A 22,281-nucleotide genomic window follows, 5' to 3' on the forward strand; every position below is an offset into this window, starting at 1 on the left:
CCTGCATATTCTTACTATATCACCAACTTTGAACTTAGGCTTTCTGACATTAATCTCTTTTTCATATTTTAATTTTGTAAATGTTTCTGATGGCTTCATTTTCATTGAGGTATGAATCCTGTCGTACTTATCTACAATGTCCTGAATTAAAGACAGCCATTATTGAGAACTGAGTTCAGTGAATTTTTTTTATATACTCTCTCTTTTAAAATGCGATTAAAACGCTCAATAACAACCGCTTTTCCTTCATTAAAGGTGCTGTATAATGTAATGTTATTATTTTAAAGAAAATTCAGAAATGTTTTGTTGTAGAACTCTGTGCCCTCATCAGTCCACAATTTTTTTTTTAGGTTTTCTCTTGCTTTTATTGAATCTCTATGATAATACCAAGCTTGCACACTAAAAACTCGGCTCGCCATCACACGATCCCTATGAAACTGCTGTGCCACTTAGCGGACATGCCGACAATGTTTGGGAAGTCTTGGCGTTCCAGAGTATCACTTGCATTTTGCACAATGCGTATTTTTGTCATTCCCCGTGTACAGTCTGTCGTCTGCTACCAGCTATGTTGTACTGCTATCCCATGCATGTGCACGTGTATCGCTAGTATCTGTTGGAAAGCTAATATAAGAGTATTACCTGTTTTGTTTTTCAAAGGAACAACCCACACAAATCTACTCCTCAAATCAATAACGGTTAAAGCATACTTGTACCCCTTATCATAATTAAGTTCAATTAAATCAGCAGACCAGATATAATCAACTTCCTTGGAATAAACCTTCCTTTTCTGAAACTTTGTGATTATTGGTTAATGTAATTCATCAGCTAATTGCTCTTCAATCTTAATGACATCATTGGAGCCTATAAGTTTTTTTAATTTCCAAGCCCAAGTTTCAATTTAGCACTTATCATCTTCTTCACGATGAACCGATCAACTTTTTCTCTCAAGGTTGGATTTTGTATCAGAGACAAATTATACAACATTTCTCTCTCGGCTTCGTGTTTTTCTTCTAACGTTGTGCTATTTCCATAATCAATATCATGCCTCATGCACACTTCATCAACACTATTGATAGTTTTGCTCCATGGTTTAGGATGGTCAGCCTCATCTAATCGTTAATTCAAGTTTGTTCCTGGACCACAGAAAGAATACCCTGGTAGATGTAATTCCCCTGGTATTCCAATTGTTGTAAATTTACTTCCTGATAAAAACTTTTGTATATCTCCCCCTTGTTTGTGTTTGGTGAATTCACTCTTTTTTGAGCCACACACCGAACATGTACCATTTTGTATAACCCTATTATTTTTACTTTTAACATATGAGATATTTTTACTCTTGGTTTTCTTTTTACATTTTAGACAATAACTCATTTATTCATGTGAAAAATTCCCACAGAGTGCAAAAACCTTTTTAGTTTCCAACATGCACATTTGAATCTTAATTTTTAAAACATAATGAATTCTTAGAAATGTCTTCACTCTCTCCTCCATTTATTTAAGAAAAAAAAAAGTAAAACTTTAATCAGTCAATTACACCAACATCATCAATAATATAATCTTTTCCTTTTTCTCTTCTTTATCTCCACTTTCTCGTTTAAATCTTCTCCCTGAAACCGATGTTAATAGTCTTGAAGCATATATTTATAATAGACTTGCCAATTCTTTGTTTTCCTCCTCGGTGCGTTGAGATTTATTTATTTTCTGTAATACCTTTGATCTTTTTATAATCTCACTGGTTTCCATATTTTTATATTTATTTATTCTCTCTCTTTCCTCCCTCTCCTACTCTATCTTCTCCCTCTCCTCCTCTCTCTCTTCTCCCTCTCCTCCTCTCTCTCTTCTCCCTCTCCTCCTCTCGTCTCAGTTTCTTCAACTCCTTCCTCATTCCTTACTATCCTTGAACCACTTTCACCCCATAGAATGTCACACATATATTCATCTGGACTCTGTGATACTCTTGAATACACAATTATTTTTCTCATAATAGGAAACCAATAAGATTTGTTGATGATTTCTAAAAGAGTTTTATATTTCATCACCTTTTGAAGTTCATTTTTATTTAATATTTCAATCAAATCTCTATTTGTGGGTTTTTTAATATCAGTATAAGGCCAGTTCTTAATTGAAAATTGCCCGTGTCTATGTTCCAATTCATAAGGAATGTAAAATCGAACACTCTTTTCTTGCAGGTATCCTTGAATGCAAAAATTATAATTTTCTTGAAGTCTTCTTGCTGTCATTTATGTATCAGAAATATATGACAAATTAATATGATGACATGTAATACCACCCCATCTTCCTATTGTTAAATCAGTTTGTATTCCAGGACTTTGTATAATTATCTAATTTCCTTCCTTCTTTGTCATATAAACTATTGCTAGACCATCATATCATTTCCTATTCCTAAATCGTGTATTTGTTGTTTGCGAATTGTGCTTCCACACATCTCCTGATTCTTACCAAGAGGATAATATTCTTCTTTACGAGACTGATAAAAATCGTGTAGGTCTTCAAGGTTGAATGAAAAAGACCAATTATATCCTAAATCACACATATTATACTTCCATTTCTCTATTCTAATATTATCTATTCTTTCTTCTTTATAAAATTCAATACTAAGCAGATAATTGAATTTAATAAGAAAAGGTGTATGGTTTGTTGAACCAGGTGTTGTGGTTGTAAATTCTACTCCTTTAACAAAACGTGCCATTTTATTTAAGGATATATATATATATATATATATATATATATATATATATATATATATATATATATATATATATATGTATATATATATATATATATATATATATATATATATATATATATATATATATATATATATATATATTGTGATAAATCACTTAATCTCACCAAGTCATTTGCGTCAGTCAGGCTTGGATAATTTATTAATTTATAAGCATTTTTCATATTAATATTTTTTGCTGTACTATATTTCTGTAGTTCAGCCTGTGCCTTTGTGTAATAATTTGATAAATCAATATCCAGTTCTTGGAAGACACCAAAGATAGAACCATCTTTTCCAACATAAGTCATTTATATTAGATTAAAAATAATGTCATTAAAATTTTTTTTATTTTTGTTGAGTTGAAATAACACAGACATAATTGACCACAACACTTGGAATTTAATTCTTGGACTTGAAATGTTTGATAAACACAGTCTGAAAGAATTTTATTACTTCAACAGGTGGTGAAAGACCAAAACTATCAAAATAATATTTGTCTTGACTATTAAAAATAGAAACCCAATGAGAACCGTTTCCATTATTATCTTCTAAGTTCATAATAATATTCTTTGTTTGTTTTGACACATTTGTTAATTCATCTCTCATACAAATAACCACATTACGAATTTCTAATTTCTTACAATATTTGATAAGTTCTAAATTTGATGTTGTATTCTTTCCAAATTCTTGAAGCCACTCATCAATGCTCATTTATTTATTAGAAAGATATAATCCATTACCCCTTTTAGTTAATTTTACACCTGGTTGTGCGATAGAAGAAAGCATATCTCCAAATAACAATCTCGCTGTATCAGGCAGACTTTCAAGTTATTCAGCAAAATCTACAATTACACCACTTCCACTAATTTGATTCTCCAACTCTTTGTTATGTCTTTCCAATTCTTTTTGAGCTCGGAGTTGACCCTTTCTTTTGTTGGTAGTTTTCACCGCTGCTGAAATACCACGCGTCAATGCTCCAGCCGCACTTAAACCAGCAAATAAAGGAATTAGAAATGGGAGAAATCCTCCACTCGTCTCTCTTATTGAATATTTCTTCAGCATTGGTTTTGACATTTTAATTTTAAGTGAGCCAGTATCGTTCAAGATTTTCACCTGTTCTCTTGTGAGCAAAACATCAATTCTTACTGCTCCTTTTCTCCGAATTGTATTAACGTTAATCATACAAGGCTTTTGATTTTGAATACAAGATGATAGTTGATGAAGATTGATTTGATGAACATATACCCCAGTTGGCACTTTACTACTCATTTATTTATCAAAAAATTGTGAGACTATTCATTACACCATCATCTGTATTAATCTGTAATTCTGTTTCTTCCAAAAGCAAACAATATGTATCAACTTCTTCACTCTCTTCTCTTTCAATGTATAGGGAAGTATTGACTCGATTCGACTTTATACTTTCCTTTTGAGCACTCATGTCAATCACGTAGATTGTATACAGACTTTTAAATGTTGTCATTTCCAAAATGTTTCTTTATTTCCATTGATTTCACACATCTTTTGGTAAGACTTGTATGCTTCAGCATAATCATTTTTTTTCCCAATTAATTTCCAATCTATCTCGTGGATAAAATGTTCCATATAGAGAAACGTGAAGGTGTTTCACTCAACGCATTATTCTTATCAGAAGCAGTATCACCATCTGGTTTTTTTAAATGAGCCACAGATATCATGGCTTTCCTTCCAGAACACCTAAATTCCACGTGTAAGTGGTTTGGTTCAGTTTACCGTGTTGGCATCTTCTTTTAAGGTATGATACATTTAGTGGCTTCTTTGAGTTAAGGCTTCTATTCAACATCTCTTCTGTTTTAAGATTAGGAGTATATTCACAAATATACCAACTAATTTCATCAATTAGAAATTTATTATGATCAGCAAAAGCATTAGCCACACCAAAAAGCAATCTATTTTCATTATCATTCCTTTGTAGTTGAAATCTAATTTTATGACCATACAGAACTTTATCATGATCACAAAATCCAAATGTAGCTTTAAGAGGAACTGCCACAGTAAAACTATGACCTGTTTTTGTATCATCATGATACATTCCTTTCCTTTGACTATATCCAGGGTCTGTGTTTGTTCCCGTTGCCATATCAGGAATAAAACCTTCGACAGCTCCCTTTCCCATTCTGTCACAAAATGAATATAGTGTAAATTTCATCATTTCAGATATAGTAGAGACACAATCAACCGCTTCAACTTCTTGTATTCCAATGTACAAACGAACACTATCAAACATTTTCCAGAAGAAATCATTTACGAGTGTAGCATTTGTGTTATTTGCAGCCTTAGTGAATGTAAATTTACACAACAAGAAACTTTCGGCTTGATTCAAAGAAGTTTGTTGATTATTTATTTCAAAACTTTTTGTTCCATTTGCATTCCAGTCTGTTCCAGTTATTGCATTTACCTTGAAGTAGTCTTCTTTTTGAGTAGAATTTGAGATGACATTGGTATCATCCAAATCATAGCTACTATCAATTGCTTCCATACTTGTATTTATTTTGGAAAAAAGATGTTAAAACTTTTGAAACCCTGACACAAATATTTGAATTATTTTCTGTCGTTCTTGGGGAGACAACCGAGTTTTGCCTTTCTTAATTTATTTTATTGCTTGCAATTAATGAGATTCTTTTTGGGCATCTTTTATACTCTTCATAGCACCCGCCACATTTCCCACAGCAGAAGCAGTTGAACCAATTAGGTCTTTATGTTTAAGAATAGTTGAACCTATACCCCATTAGAGTATCAATTATCCCATCTCCTTTTTTTCTAAATTGATGTCCGACACCCCTTTGTCTCTTAGGTTTATAGTATCCTCGACCAAGATACATACCTTCACCCTTGTAGTATGGGGAAAGAAACATCCCATCCCCTGTAATTATTTTATATTTTTCCCAACTCGTGTTTCCTCACAATAACCATCGTATTTATTTATTGGAAAACTTCACGTCGGTGAAATCTGATGGATATAATTTCTCCATGAAAAGAAATCATGCGATTATCTTGGTCGGTTATCCTAAAATTTACGCTGTACATGGTTTTTCCTGACGCAGGTGGATAAACCAGATTTTTGGGTTCCATATTGAATTTATAACCAATTGGGGTTGAGTATGCACTGAATGAAAATATTGTATTTGTTCTTATTCCATCATTATAAGCACCATCAATCAAATCATAGTGAATTAATAACGAATTTATGCCTGAGGATATTTGAATGGCATTATCACTGTAAAACATCTCATTAGTTTCAATCTTTTTGAGGAGAAACCCAATAACTCTCGAAATGAATTATCAATTGTGAAGTCAGCCTTGCAGTTATTTTTAAGATTAATCATTGATTTTGAAGTATGTTTTTTGAATATCTATAACAGTATGTTTTGGTTCATCACGCTGTTCTTTCATTAGGCGAGCAATTTCGGAAGATATTTGAGAAATCTCATGTGCTCCGGGTGAAACTTATCGTTTTGTATCCACTTCCTGGATTTTCCCTAAACTTGTCATTTTTCTCGGTGATATTAAGCAAAGTATTGTAAGTTTTCAAGACAATAAATATACCTCATATTCTTTTGTTGCGTCAAGTTGTAGTGGGTATGGAAATGAAGACGCATGGTTCGCTTGCTGTGAAATTAAAACTGAGGATTGTGCTTCTCATCTTATTTAATATGGGATAAAATGTCTTTGTATTGACATTTATTACTTATTATACTATTCATCAACTGGTCGAAAAGGGCTGATGCTTCATTAAAATAATTGGTATTTCCAGCCTCCTTACTACCCAACAGCAATAACAGTCCATTTACGAATTGTGATGGGTCATTTGGAAGAAAACTAACACTTGAACCAAGGCAACTTAAAGCCTGAATAATATGTTTCTCCTTCTCATTCTTCCAACTTTTACCAGATAGACTAATCCTATAAGTAAGAGAGTCCAGCAGATCAATATATACTCTATCATCCATATTTTTCATATCCAATGGTTTATCAAAATACTTTGATTCATCCCTCACAGTTGAACCTTGTTTTCCATCTTTTGTTCGAAGAAACATTAATCTCGGAGTTAGTTTAACAGGGGGTTGAGCACAACTCAAGAACCTTAATTCATCATTAAATATCAATCCCTTTTCTTGAACAAGATGAAATATTGCTGGTTGTTCTGTTGGAATGAGTCCTGCTTTGGTTTTCGAATCTGCTGAATATTCATTGTTTTAAAGAGCCTTCACAATACAATCAGGGGGTTGATTAATCTCTTCCAGTTGTTGAAATAATCCTTCATCGTCATATTCCAATTCTCCGATATGCTCCATTTCTTCCTCCGTCATTTGACAAATCTTTTAACCTTTGAAGTTTTTTCAGAGTATATTCTATTGTGGGAACTGTGGAAGCATCTATAATTTTTTCTTGGGAAATTTTAAAAAGTGGTTTAAAAAATTGCTGTTGTTTTCTTTGAAATGCTTCTTCGCCTGTTAATTTCTGTCTGCGTTTCTTCTTTATGTCTTCCTGTTGTTTTACAACTTTTGAAACGAACTCTTGATGGTCCTTAAATCTTCTTGCTCTTTCTTTCGCATCCATTTATTATTGGAAAATATCATTCACTGAATTATAAATGTCAACAGGGAAATTTTCCTTTTCTTCATCATTAAAGTAGATGTGTTCAAAAAAATCCTTTTCTTTAAATATTTCATCAAATTCTTTATTAACATTAATACGAGTTGTAATTTATTCTTCACTAATACTTGTATCTCTGCTTTTCATACATTTGCGTTGAGTTTCTTCAACATCAAAAGCGAATGATAAAATTTTAACCCTATAACCACTCAGATGTTTAATAATTTGTCTCATTCCTTCTGGATTAATTTCTAATATCATAAGACCACCATATTTTAGTTTCTTAAACTCACTCTTACAATGTGAATATTTTGTTGTACCAAAAGAAACCCCCTCAAATATTTGACCTTCATTCCTCAGTCGCATATGTTCCTCTTTTGAAATATTGGAATAATCTTCACCTTCTACTTCTCCAGATCTTATTGCTCGAGTTTTTCTTGATACAATACGAACTACATGGTGCTTTTTTTTTTTTTTTAGCAAATTTACAATATTTTCACTTGTACTATACAAGAACCTTGATTTATGAAAGTTTTTTTTCCAGAAGCAGATTTACCCACAATATTTATAATAATAGTTGCTATTTATATTTGTAATTGTTTATAAAATAAAAAATATATATATATATATCCCTGAATATCTCATCTTGTTTTACAACAATATATTTATATTTTTCAGTCTTGTGCTTCATATAATCCCCAAATTCATTTTTACTACATAAAGTAGAACAATTGTCTCTCCAAAAATTGTTCATATCGATTGAATTTAACTTGAATAAAATAAAAGTATTAGCATTGCTTCTTATTGAGCGATGAGGGAGTTGAAAGTATGATCGACTAAGTTAAATACAATTACAAGAAGAATGTCTCCCTCTTGTGTAGTTGCTATCCATTACCGTTTGGTTTCTCTCATTAACACAATCAAAGATAACGAGGTTCTTTTTTGATTTATCCAAATCTTGAGGAGAAGGTATATCATCCATATTATCACTAAGAATACAAGTTATCAGTTTTGATTTCTTTTTATATCTCTGTGTATCACAAAATAGTTGTATTATATCTTCAATGTTGTAATCATTTAGTTTGTTTTGAAGTTTAAATAAACCGATTATATCTTCTTTTTGAAGACCAGCATTAAAACCTTGTGAGAGTACTTGATATTAGGGTTGAAAACTTGACTTTGTGAAAATTATTAAATTATCATAATCTCAAAAGTTGGGAGTAAGAAGCATCTTCAAAAGTAAGCAGGTTTTTCCACATCCGCTTGAACCACCGATGAGACATCTTCGTGAATTTGGAAGATTTTTATGGTGGTTAAATTTTATCGTATTTTTCCAAATGGGTAAAAAAAATCATTCATTTATATATTTGGAAAACAGGTTATTTAATTTTTTATTGGCTTTTTTGGAAACTATGTTTTATCTGATGTTCAGGTTTAATTTCAAGATAATCCATTATTTTATTTATACAATATCTTGTGTTGATATTTCCCTGAAAATGACAATCGTTAATAATATAAATCATCAATCCATTAAACATGGTCGTCATTTGTTCAGTCTCTTCTCTTGTCAGAAAAGGTGTATTATCACCTTCATACTTTACATTCATTTCTTGAATCAATCTTGAAAAGTAATTCATTTTTGGTGTAAATCTCAAAGAATTCTATTCCTTTTTATATTTTTAAATTGTCATTCATTAGAAGATAATCACAGAACCTACATTTTTTGTAGGCTTTTGACTCATCCCCGTCTTTCACATGCAGGACAATTCTCGAATTTGTCATGTGGAGAATCAGGAAATTAAAGAGGCTCAAAATCTAGCAAACTATTCATATTTATAAAGTAAAACTTTACTTCAAATAAAATTCATCTTCGGGACTTTCATTGGTGCTTTCACAATCATCTATAAAACTACTTTCATAACTATCGTTTGAACACAAACTCTCGGTATCATAACTGTCTTCTGTTCCAACAGAGATACTATCAACACTCTCATAATCTTCAGTTGAATAATGACGAATATTTAGTTAGTAGAAAAACATTACCATCTATATCAATATACTTTTTTCATTAACAGATTCAACAACTACATTTTTTTTCTATTAAAGGTAATTTTAAAATGATCCTTTACTATGGAATGAAATGTCATTTCACCTGATATATTAACATCCTTTATTTCATCAGCATTTACATCTTGAGGGTTGTTGAAAAAAAAAAGTTCTCCTTGCATAATACAGATGGTCTTATCTTTTCTTTCTAAAGCTTCATCCATGAGGTTTTTCTTTTTTGATACTTTTTCTTGTTTCATTGCTTTTTCTAGTTTTGAATATATTTCCAGAAGGAGAGGATAAACCTTTGTTAGAGCTACTTTAATTGATGTTCTTCCAGATATACGAAAAGCTCTTCCACTGAAGGAAATTGAAGAACTCATATTATTCACCATAATTGTTTTTCATCCAATAGTTGTTATATTTATCTTTATTCAATTTTACATCCTCGACATATTTCTCAGTATCTTTTACAAATGAAGAGATTGATTGAAACTTGTCTTTTGTGTCTTGATACATTGTATTTCTTTAGTGAAAAAAGTTGGAGGAGAAAATGGTTTGAAGCACAGATTCACCAATAAATTAAACAGAATTTTCATCAATAAAATTTTATTTTGAGCAAAGTTTTGTGACATAAATATGGTGAATACAATGTACTGCGACATTTGTAATCATGAATATAAATGTTATAAAAAAAACACCTTCAAACCAACAACCTCACATTCAATCTTTTCAGACAAATATCTCCACTTGACCAAGAAACAAAACATTGTGATTGATGTGATAATGACATTCCTAATTTTTTTTTTTTATAATAAACACCTTCAATCACACAAACACAAGAACAATAAAGAAAGGGAAGGTGCCTCTATATTCTCCATTGAAAACACTGATGGGGCATTTAAAGGTCATATAAAAAGAAGATTGCTTCGCTTTCAAGACCCTGGATCATCTTAAATCATTGAAGCTGTTAATAACGTTGAACAAAGTATTGAAACTATAATGAAAAACACATTAGGTGGATTGAAAATGTTTAAGTTTTATATGGGAGTAAAGGCCCGGTCACACCTTGACGTTTTAGCCAGCGATGGCAACGTATTAAAATGTATGTGAAACGCTGGCTTACGTTGAATTTTTGATGTTTTTTTTTTAAAGATTCGGACGTATTCATAGCGACTTGGTCTTATGTATAACGCATTGGTAACAGACACAGAACGTTTCGTTGTGTTACAGATAACTTATACCAACGAATGCTGAACCTGTTGTCGGCCTACACAACCAATGCCCAACGATAGTCTAACTTAGGCATAGCGCGTTGCATGCATCGCCGACGATGTCGTGACGTAGCCTATTAAAAGGCTGACGCACAACGATTCGAATCATAACTGCCGTAGAAATGGAAGTGACAACATCGTGGTCACACCTTGGCGATCTTGCCAGCATATGCCGACCTAAGAAAAATGTGTCTAAAACGATGGGGAACGTCAAATACGGTATGAGTAAGTTTGGTATGCGTGAGTACAACGCTAAAGTACGCTATCATACATCGTAGTAAGTAGAGTACGTCAAGAAATTTTAAACATGTTCAAAATTTTTGGACGTACTCGGCGTATGACACACGTTCCGCATGCGATGGGGATAAGTTTTACACACGACATGTGGACGCTTACACACGTCCACAAAGGCTACTTATAAGCTACTCATAAGTCAAAATACATCGCGGTAATGTCTTTTTTACGCGAAACTTATTTCTAACTTATGTTTGACGTGCTTTGAACCAATTCTTTACGTAGTCCCAACACACATCGACGTATGTAGACGTATTCCAATGACGTCTTCCGGTCGACAAAAAAAATAAATGAACGTGTTTCTAGCTTACAACTGCCATATAAAAAGACGTGTTCCCAGCGGTTTTGGGAATTGGTATATAAAAATGGTGTTCATAAAAGGGGAACCCAACAGTGTTTTCAAGTCCTTTTTGAGTCGATGTCCATGTCAGCAGTAACAGTATCAGTATCAGTATTAGTATTAGTATTAGTAGTAGTTTGTTCATGTTGGCAGTAGTAGGTGAGTGTGAGGGGGAGGGTGTGGGTTATGATGGATCGTCCTTGCGTCCGCGTGTCCACGGGTAGGAGACATATTTTCACCATTGTTCGAAGTTCTTCGTGGCTAATTTTTTATGGGGCTTTTTCAACAATGAGCTATAGCTTGTTTTTACGATTTAGGTCTATTCATAATGGGTTGGACAAATGCACAATGAACAATAATGTGCATAGAGCGCTTTGATTACTTATAGCTACGATTAATTATCGTGAAGCCGGCGTTCACAAACTATGCCCAACGATAGCCTAACTTATCCATATCGTGCGGCAGTTTATCTTTACCGGTGACGTAGGCTTTGCCCATTCATAGGCTGCCACTCAACGATTTAAATGGCTGCATCTCCACAATTGAAAGTTGACGCTTGCGCTCAAAAAATTGGATTTTTTTTACACTCAACGACTTTTAAACGGTACCACTCAGCTATTTTCATTGTTTACAATGAACGATTTAAATTGCTGTCACTCGCCTTTGTTTTTTGACGCTGGGGTTTGTAAATTTGAAGCGTTTCTTCTGAACGTGTTAAAACGCTCAAACTCGACTATTTTAAATAGACGCTGCCGATGGACAATTGGAATCATAGCCAAGCTAGACATCGAAGTGTGAACATCCTCGTCATGCCGAAGAAAAGTTTGAAGAATGCTGCAAATAAGTGTCCTGGCCGTAGCCGTGGACGCTGAGGCAAGGACGATCCATTATACTGACATCTTTCAGCCTATGAGTAACTTAAAAGTAACGTCTGTCAATGTGTGGCAACGATCACGTAACGTGCCAACAACACGTTAATCATGGGTTAGAAATAAGTTTCGGGTACGCTAAACATTACCTCGGCATGTCTCAACTTATGATTAACTTACAAGTAGCATGTGTTGACGTCTGTCAACGATCGCAGACCGTGCATACAACTTGTGGCAAGCGTAGTGGAACGTGTGAGTCATACGCCGGCATACGTCGTGAAATTTCAAGCATGAAAAAATTTGAGGACAGCCAAAAAGTACAACGTTTAAAGCCAGCGTACAACGACGTATGGCAGTGTTTTTCAGCATGCTCTCAATGTTATCAAAACTTACCCATAACGTATTCAACGTGTGCCAGCGTTTTAGAAAAAAATTCAAAAATCGGCATACGTTGGCTAAAACGTCAAGGTGTGACCGGGCCTTAAGATTGAATATGGGAAGAGGTGAGGAAACGACTTTCTATATGAGGACAAACCCTCACTTTATCTCATCATTTCAAGATTTTGTAAGATGTGAAGTTTATGAGGAACTTCAGAGACAAGAACAAGATGTTGATAACACTGTTGTAGGGAGTGGATTTGCTAAAACAAAACTAATCTTTTTCGATATACACATCTTAAAACCAAATGACAACTATATAAGAGAAAATGTAAAACGTATCCTTGTAAGAGATGTCTCAACTCCTTTCATACAAAAGAACGATTACATCAACATTCAAAATATTGTAGTTGTCATAAATCAACCGTAATCAATTTACCAAAAGCAGGTTCAAAATATCATTCAAAGATTTTAACAAATCTATAAAACATCCATTTGTGATATATGCTGATTTTGAAAGTATCCTTGAAAAGATAGTCACTGTTTCTCCAAATCCAAATAAATCATACACAAATAAATATCAAAAACATACTCCTTGTGGTTTCTGATTTATACATCAAATCAGCTGTCAGTGATGAATACAAGTTAGAACTTTATCGAGGAGAAGATGCCTCAGAGGAGTTTGTGAGACGATTGGGAAAAGACTGCATAAGACTCAGAGAAACACTGGATAAAACCTATAAACTAATGTCATTAACAAAGGGAGAGAAAAACGAATTTAGAAAGAACAGTATCTGTCATATTTGTGAAGAGAAAATTGAGGGAGAGGTCAAAGTTCGGGATCATTGTCATCTTCCTGGAAAATATAGAGGTCCAACTCATTCCCGTTGTAATCTTAATTGCAAGCCCCCAAACTTTAGTCCTGCCTTTCTTCACAACAACACTCACGATGGCACACATCTATTTATAAATGAACTTTCAAAGACATCGGGAGATATTTCTGCCATTCTGAACACAGATCAAAAATACATCTCATTCACAAAAACAATTCATACATCCCCCATCACCGATATCAGATTTCTTGATACATACAAGTTTATGGCAAGTCCATTATCTAACTTAGCATCAAATATTAAAAACTTACCTAAACTTAAATCACATTTCTCAAATCAAGAAGAGATTGATCTCTTATCACAAAAGGGAATATATCCATATGACTACATGGATTCATTTGAGAAGTTCAAAGAAACACAACTTCCTTCAAGGGAAAGTTTCTTTCTCAAGTTGAATAAAACTCATATTTCCGATAGAGATTATACACAAGCTAAAAAGGTTTGGGAGAAGTTTAATACAAAGAATCTTGGAGAATATCATGATTTGTATCTTAAAAGTGATGTATTAGTATTGGCTGATGTGTTTGAAACTTTTGGAACAGTCTGTCATAATAAAAATTCTTATGGATTAGACCCCGCTGACTATTACACGGCCCCGGGTTTGGCTTGGAGTGCTACGTTAAAAATGACAAAACAGAATTTGAAATTAATCAGTGATATAGATATGCTATTAATGAGAGAGAAGGCTAAAAGAGGAGGAATCTCTCAAGCATGTTCCAAGAGATGTGCCAAAGCAAATAACAAATATATTCCTGATTATAATAAGAATGAAGCTATGATAAGATGATATGATAAGATGAATGAAGCTATGATAAGCTATATAATAAGAATGAAGCTATGAATGATTATAATAAGAATTTCAATCCAGACAAATCTCACACTCTCACTATGTCTCTTCGAAAGGACCATTTACAAAACCCCCCCATCCACTCTCTCAACAATCCTCTGGAAGAAGTCTTTTCTTTCAAGCTTCTAGGTCTTACTATCTGCCATGACCTTTCCTGGGAAAGTCACATTTCCAACCTCGCCTCAAAAGCCAGTCGCCAACTGGGAATCCTCCGTCGTGCTAAGTCCTTCCTCGGCCCTCTTGAGCTCCTGACCACTTACAAAGCTTTTGTCCATAGCCTGATGGAGTACTGCTCTCCCCTCTGGGCTGGTGCTCCTGCCTCCCACCTTTCTCGGCTTCACGCTGTCGAAACCAGGGCATTTAAGATCATCGGCATCTCCCGCAATGAAGCTGAGTCTCTGGGCCTCTCACTCAATCACCGCAGGTTGGTCGGTGGTCTTTCTGTCTTCTACCGACTCCTCTCCAGCCTTGCCCCCCTGCTCTCTCTGCGATTTGTCCCCACCACATTTCCACAGGGCGCTCAAGGTCCGCCAACAACCCCCTTCTGGTAAAACTACCAAAATCACGAATCACTGCTCATCTTCACTCTTTCATTCCCTTTTTTCCCGCCTTTGGAATAAACTTCCTCACTCTATTCTTTCCCATTCTTCCCTCCAGGCTTTCAAAACAGCTGTTCACCACCACCTCTTATCTTCCCCCATCCAAATCCTCGATCTTTTCTACCCCAATAATCCACCCAAGCCCACTTCCTTCATTTCTCCTGCTTTCATTCCTGAAAGTCCCTGAAATGTCCATCTTCTCTTCGCTATGTTCCCCGTCCCATCCCCATCCCTCTCCCTTCCACAGTTCACCTAATGTGTCTGTTCCCCTCTGTTTTGTCCCTTCCACTCCCGCCCCTCTTGTCTCATGCCTCCTTGATGTGAGTTGTGTGTTAGCTCTCATACGAGCCTCGACCAAGGTATACAAAAAAATATATATATATATATGAAGACAACTCTTACCTAATGTATTATGATGCTAACAATTTGTATGGGTGGGCTTTGTCTCAATCTTTACCTTATGGAAATGTTAAATGGGTTAAAGAAAAACATTATGAAAAAGTTTTACAAGACATTGTTGTCTCCTCTCAAAAGAAATTGGATGAAACTGAAGTTGGATATTATTTTGAGGTTGATTTAAAATATCCAGAAGAACTTCCTCACAAACATAAAGACTGACCTTATGCCCCTGATAAAGAAAGTCCAAGAAAAGAATGGTTAAGTGATTACCAACAGTCATTTAATATAAAAGGTAAATCTCCAGAAAAACTAATTACGACATTAAATGATAAAGAAAGTTATGTTTTCCATCAAAGGAACTTGAGACAATATTTATCTGCTGGGTTGAGAGTGAGGAAAATTGATAGCATTTTGAAATTTAAACAAAGTCATTGGCTCAAGAAGTATATTGATTTTAATACAAAAATGAGAACAGAAGCAAAAACAGATTTTGAGAAGGATTTTAAAAAAAATAATGAATGATGCTGTATTTGGAAAGACCATGGAAAATGTTAGGAATCGACAAAACATAAGACTTGCTACATCTTGGAAACAGGCTTCAAAGTTAATTAATAGACCAAGTTTTGAGCGAGTGGAGGTGTTTTCAGAGAACTTTCGTGCTATTCATTTGTAAAAAGAGAGTATTGAAATGGATAAACCTATTTATATAGGAACATCAATTCTTGACTCGTCAAAGTCGTTAATATATGACGATTACAATAATAATTTAAAATCAAAGTATAAGGATAATGTGTCATCGTTATATATGGATACAGATAGTTTTATATTAGAAGTTAAGACAAGTGATATATATGAGGATATGATTGATAATATTGATACATATGATGCAAGTAATTATAAGTCAGGTGATGTGTTGTTTTCATCAACGAATAAAAAGGTTATTGGTAAGTTTAAAGATGAATTGTGTGGGAAGGTCATGAGTGAATTTATAGGATTGAGATTAAAGTCTTATGCTTTCACGTATATTGATAATAATAATATTGAAAGGTGTGATGAGAAGCTAAAGGGAATAAAGAAAAATATAATCAAGGATACAATAAATTTTAAATATTATTACAACTGTTTAACCTTAAAGAAGGAAGAGTACAGAAAAATGAATACAATAAGAAGTTATAAACAACAATTATATCCAGAAGAGATAAATAAGAAAGCATTAGGATCTTTTGATGATAAAAGATATATTTTAGAGAATGGAATCAATAGTCTCCCTTATGGTTATAAGTACAATTGTTAAGATATTGGGTTGGGAATTTTAACAGGCTACCACCATCCTTTTACTGATTTATAAATGATGGAACCAAGCAATAACCAAACCAAAGAGTGGAGATGTAATCAGCGATGGTGTTAAAATGGGAAACATGAAGAATGTGAGAAATATCAAATAAGTCATATTGATGAAACAACCGGGGTAAAAGTAGATACAAAAAATAAGCGGACAAATTTAATTACAAATAAGTTGGAGAATGTAAAGAAAAAAAAATATCTTTGAATGGACTGAAAACTTTGATGGTTATCAATTGAACAATAGAAAAACAATTAACTACAATCTCAAAATGATATGTGGCTCAGGAGGTGGTCAAATAAGAGCATTAAGAGAAGTTTATCATTTCATTTCTGCTCAACAAAGACACTTAAACCAAGAACCAAGTTCCAAGTTATTCTTTGTTAATATACTCGATGGAAATGAATGTTATCATAAAATTAAGTTATTCCCAAAAGTAGAACATGAACACATACTCGTTGGTTCGCTCTTTGAGTGGAATGAAAATATGAAAGGGAAAAAGCCTTTGATCAGTAAGTCTCAATCTTTTATAGTCTCAATTTTACATTTGCTTTTATGGGAGGGAAGGGGCTGGTGGGGAGAAAATCAGTCTCAATTTTACATTTGCTTGGATGGGAGGGAAGGGGATAGGTGTGCAGAAAAATCAGTCTCAATTTTACATTTGCTTGTATGGGCGGGAAGGGGATAAGTAGGGAGAAAATCAGTCTCCTATTTTGGGATTTTGGGATTCGAGTTAGAAAGTTTTTCCCTTTTTCCCCATTCATTTGAAAGGGAGTCCCAGAACCACCATTTATCATGTACTGATGGGCTCCCTATTGATGCAGACTGCCTGCTTTGGGGTCGCAAGTGATAATTTCACCGAAACTCTTTATTATCAATTATTTATTATCAGTGAAAATTATCAGTGAACTCCCATCCAGGCAGAGTCGCTATGAAGGCTATTGCTCGAGCCCATGTTTGGTGGCCTGGTTTGGACAGTGACATTGAGTCCAGTGTACACCATTGTTACACTTGTCAAGCCCATGCCAAGACATTGCCACAGTCTCCATTGACCATGTGGAGGTGGCCATCAAAGCCATGGTTCAGACTACACATCGACCATTCTGGTCCATTTCACGGGAAGCTTTTCCTTATCCTCGTTGATGCCCACTCCAAATCGATTGAATCTGTCGTGGTGCCATCCTCACCCTCTCATCCTCTACTGTAACAACTGAAGCTCTACGTACCATGTTCGCACAACATAGTATTCCAAACTCCATTGTATCAGATAATGGATCGTCATTTACGAGTTCAGAGTTTCAGAACTTTTATAAAATTAATGGCATTAAGCACGACACAAACCTGCCAGTAATGGTCAAGCCGAACGTGCTGTTCAGATCATGAAGAATGGTCTAAGATGTGTCAAGGAAGGCTCCGTTCAATCTTGTCTCGCTCGTGTGTTGCTCAGCTACCGCATCAGACCACATCAAACCACCGGTCGCTCAACTGCCAAGCTTCTGATGGGTCATGAATTGACAACACAATTATCATCAGTGCACCTGGACATAACGGTTGAGGTCGACAATACCAAGTATCAACAGAAACGTAATCATGACCAAACGTCTGTATACCACAACTTCCAGATCAATGATCCTGTATAAGTGTTGAACTCTGGATGTGGAACCAAGTGGTTATCTGGCATCATTGTCAACAACGTTGGTTAAATTATATTTCTTGTGAAGTTGTGTGATGGGAGATGCATGTGTAAACATGTTGACAAATTAAACATGTTTCGTTTCCCTAATTCATTCCCTCCACCTGAACACGACCCTTAGGTCATGGGCAGTTCCTATGAAAAGGCCCTAAAAACACTTTTCGTTCCGAGGAAGGGTGCGAGGTGAACTTTGGGTTACTTGTAGACACATGTATGGTAGACATTAGGACAAAAGTTCTCCACGAGATCTTAGCCCAATAAGGCACAGTGAGCTGTCGAAGTTGGTCACCAGGGTGCGAAAAGTGACATTTTGCCGTTTTTCCCCATTTTGCCGATCGTATATCTCGGCGAATATACATCTCCCAAGCCTCAACTCTACGGGGGCGTCAGACACAACAACATACCTCACGAATCAGAAGTATCGACCATGTAAACACTTTATTGTCAAGATAATGAAAACTGCAACAAGGTGCATCATTCAGAAAAAAGCGATTTTTGAGTAATTCCTTCATTTTTACGAGCCTGTATCTAACTCCAATACCGACCGAGATGTCTGAAATGACTGAAGACCACAGAACGTTCTACTATCTTCCTCTTTAGGAAATATCGTGGTCCTGGGGTGGCCAATGTGGAAAATATAAACAATGCAAATCGTTACTTTAGCCCGAGCGCGTTCAAATCTTTTTATTATCACTAATTATCTCGATATTGACAAGGCTTCATCTTCCACATCGACTGACCTAGAGATTTGAAACTGCACGTACGGATACAACCACCTGCTTACTTAACATCCATGGATTATCGCCATCATACTCTGACAGTAATTAGGCACTTCGTCATTAAAAGATGGATAACATTCTCATCTGATACACTTTCTGTGCAAACAGAAATGGAAATGTGAACAGCGAAGCTGTTAACTAACCTACACCACATTCTGCTAAGGGAAGACTACACAGAATCATCTTCACAAAATTACTAATTAATTCTTAATTATCTTCCTATGACTGATTAAGCCATGTATCACAATCTGTCAATCTCACTGAAACACGAATGGAAATTCACACATCGGTGGGAAACAAAATCAAAAATTATCAATATCTAGCAATGGCAAGGTGGAATCTTATTGGTCCTCGGGATTTGTTTACTGAGACTGAAGTGAATGGATAATGAACCTAATAAAATGAACCTTATTTGTCATAGAGACAATAGCTGCTACATCAAGGAAATGCGTTACTGAAATGCCATGCCACGACTAGATTATTACTGGAAGGACGAGGAAGATGGATGTCAACGAAAAGCTGTGGTATGTGACATTAGTTATACTGAATCCGCGCATTAGTTATTTTCATCTAACTGTCATCAGCATCATCATCGGCGTCGTCGTCCTGTTCATTCCTCCCTTCGAATAATTATTCGGTCGGTGTTTTCAAACTATTCTCACAATTCCGACACTTGCATATATCTGTGCAGGACAAGGTAGAGGAGTGACACGAACACTGTCCTGTTTTGCAGTTTGACATTTTACAGGCGCAGTTGACTACCTGCAAGATCATTTCTGGGGCAGGGTCCCGTGTCATCCACAGAATTGACAATTCGTCCCCTGTCATTCGCCAGCCATGGCCAAATGGAGTAGAAGCATTGATCAAGGGGGATAGCGCCCGTCTATGTATGGCGGCTTGATAGTTAGCACGCAGAATATGTTGGTACAGGGCGTCATTTGTCGGTGGCATAGACTGTTCTGCTGGTGACGAAGCCAAACAAAATACTCTGTATCTTGCGTCATTCACATCCGCTGCCGACTCTTGACCGTAAATAGCACAAACGAACCTCACCAATGAAGTCACGGTTTCTGCTGCTATATCGAAATCTGACCCCAGCCTCGCACGAAAGTCTCGTTTTTCGACATGGCTGAAAAGGTCTTCTTTTTTCCTTTACCATAAAAACAACTTGTCGAGTCACATCCGGTCAGGATGTGAAATCCAACGAGAGCCTGAGACAATTCCTCCCCCAAGTTACTTCTGATGCGTTCGATGTCAATCACACGGGCGCGATTTTTCACGCCAGTTGAAAAAAAACAAATTCACCTGTATTTGCGCACCGAGTGCAACAGCGATCACTGCTACGTCAGTATCGGGACTGTGAATGACAATATCACGGTAGCTGGAACCGGAGTGCTTTGCATGGAGCATGAGGCGGGTGTCCGCTTCCTCGTGATCGCACTGCAACTCATCCACTAACTGTACACATACCTCACCTGATGTCGCTTTCAGCACGTGACACTGGTCAGAATGTGTCACATAAATGCTGTAATCGCGCCCTAGGTTAGGCAGACTGGTTGAGCGCCAAGTGGTGAAGAGAAAATCAATCAGTGCTTCTTTATTCTTACCACTGGCGAGAAACTTCTTCCACTGACTTGGGACTTTTTGATCGGGGCCGTACAACAATCTAGTTACACTTAAGTACCTTGGGTACTTCGTCGAGAATGCTCAGCATTTTTGATTGAGATGTCAGGATATCGATCACACACAAAAATCTATCCTAGAGCTGCCAAAACTCACCATTATTTTAATGAGGGCAGCTTGGATATTTTGAGCCAGGTTGAGAAATGTCTCCGGAATACGGACAAGTCCCTGAATCACAGCCATGCCATCGACTATAACAGCAGGGTTGTGAGGCATTGAAAGAGCAAGGACATTGTCTACCCTACGCTCCATCAAATCCATCAACGCGGATTTATTGGTTTTTGCAAGACTACCATCCACACTGGCAAGGGGAAGCGAGACAGGACTTAGCGAATATGAAAGTACCTCTCGCATGTCGGGTTGCCGCGTCTGACCAATGATCAGCAGTCGTGCGAACAAATTACGATCAGCTTTCAGGGTAATTTCTTTCTTAGATGTTCCCCTCGAAGTACTTTTAAATGTGCAGTGAAAGCTTTGAGCTTCTGAGCCTTGAGGATGGAGTAGAAATCGACAGTGTTCGTCAACAAGCGGGATTCCATAAAACCGCAGAGTAAATGCTCACCGGTTTCATAGGCATTGAGGAAATCATGCTTCACAGTGGGGCTTGCAATGATCCCAGAACTAATGCTTACTAAGTCAGCTTTCAGATCGAAAGGATCCCTCATTGAGGTGTTGGTAGACATGAGGTTCTGTATGTGTCTCTCATCCCTTATTGTACGAGCTGTATCCAAATCCTTCCGACGACGTGATCCAGAATGACTACCCGCTAGGGTCTGACATTGTCGGGTTATAGCCGCACGTTCATTCTGTGAAAGGATCCAGCAGTGAACGGCTGCTCTATCAAGGCTGAAGTTGGTGATTCCTGTTGATGTTTTCGAATCATGGTTGACAGTCTGCTCGATAGCCTGGTCGCAAGCTATAGAGGCAAAACCATGTTGGTCTTGTCGTTGGACTGTCCACTGACCACGTTCACGAAGTTCGGCATAGCACTGAGGACGGGTCTCCGGAAGGCCAATCATTTTAACCCAATAAGCCGTCAAATATCGGGAATAATGTACTCGATCGTCAGAAAAAAACCATGGCAACATAGATCTGGCTGCAGCGAGATGGAGCTCCCAGTTGGATTCCCGAGTGGCTCGAATGAAAAGGAGCAATAGAGTCACCATCTCCAAGTATGACGTCCAGAAATCGAAGGTGGGATGAAACTTCCTTTGCTCTTCAACAAACTTGTCGTACACAGACAGAATGGCAAATCAAAATGATCAAATTTGATTCAGTTCATAACAAGTAGCGAGGTACGTACCTGCTGTGAGTGTTTCACCTTTAACTAGTTAATCACGCTTTGGCCCATGGACTCGGTTAAGATAACGTGACTCTTTCTTGCAAACGATGCAAATACGTGGGAGGATGTGGCCTTGTGAAGAGATTGGCAGTGCCGATGTTGATCGCAGACTCTTCTTT

The 22,281-nt window shown here is 36.1% G+C and overlaps 1 protein-coding gene across 1 annotated transcript in view; it reads right to left on the reverse strand.

Moving 5' to 3' along the window:
* Nucleotides 1-22,281, reverse strand: part of LOC147022224 (uncharacterized) — a 155,671-nt gene that overhangs the window by 6,611 nt on the left and 126,779 nt on the right. Inside the window, exon 7 of the mRNA XM_085892919.1 lies at nucleotides 18,007-18,161. The gene's annotated coding sequence lies outside the window, so the exon portion shown is untranslated. The remainder of the gene's footprint in view (nucleotides 1-18,006; nucleotides 18,162-22,281) is intronic.

This window comes from Eptatretus burgeri, chromosome 8 (genome assembly GCF_056783735.1).
Source record: "Eptatretus burgeri isolate ZD-2024b chromosome 8, Ebu_testis_v1, whole genome shotgun sequence".
In the NCBI taxonomy this organism is placed as follows: Eukaryota; Metazoa; Chordata; class Myxini; order Myxiniformes; family Myxinidae; genus Eptatretus; species Eptatretus burgeri.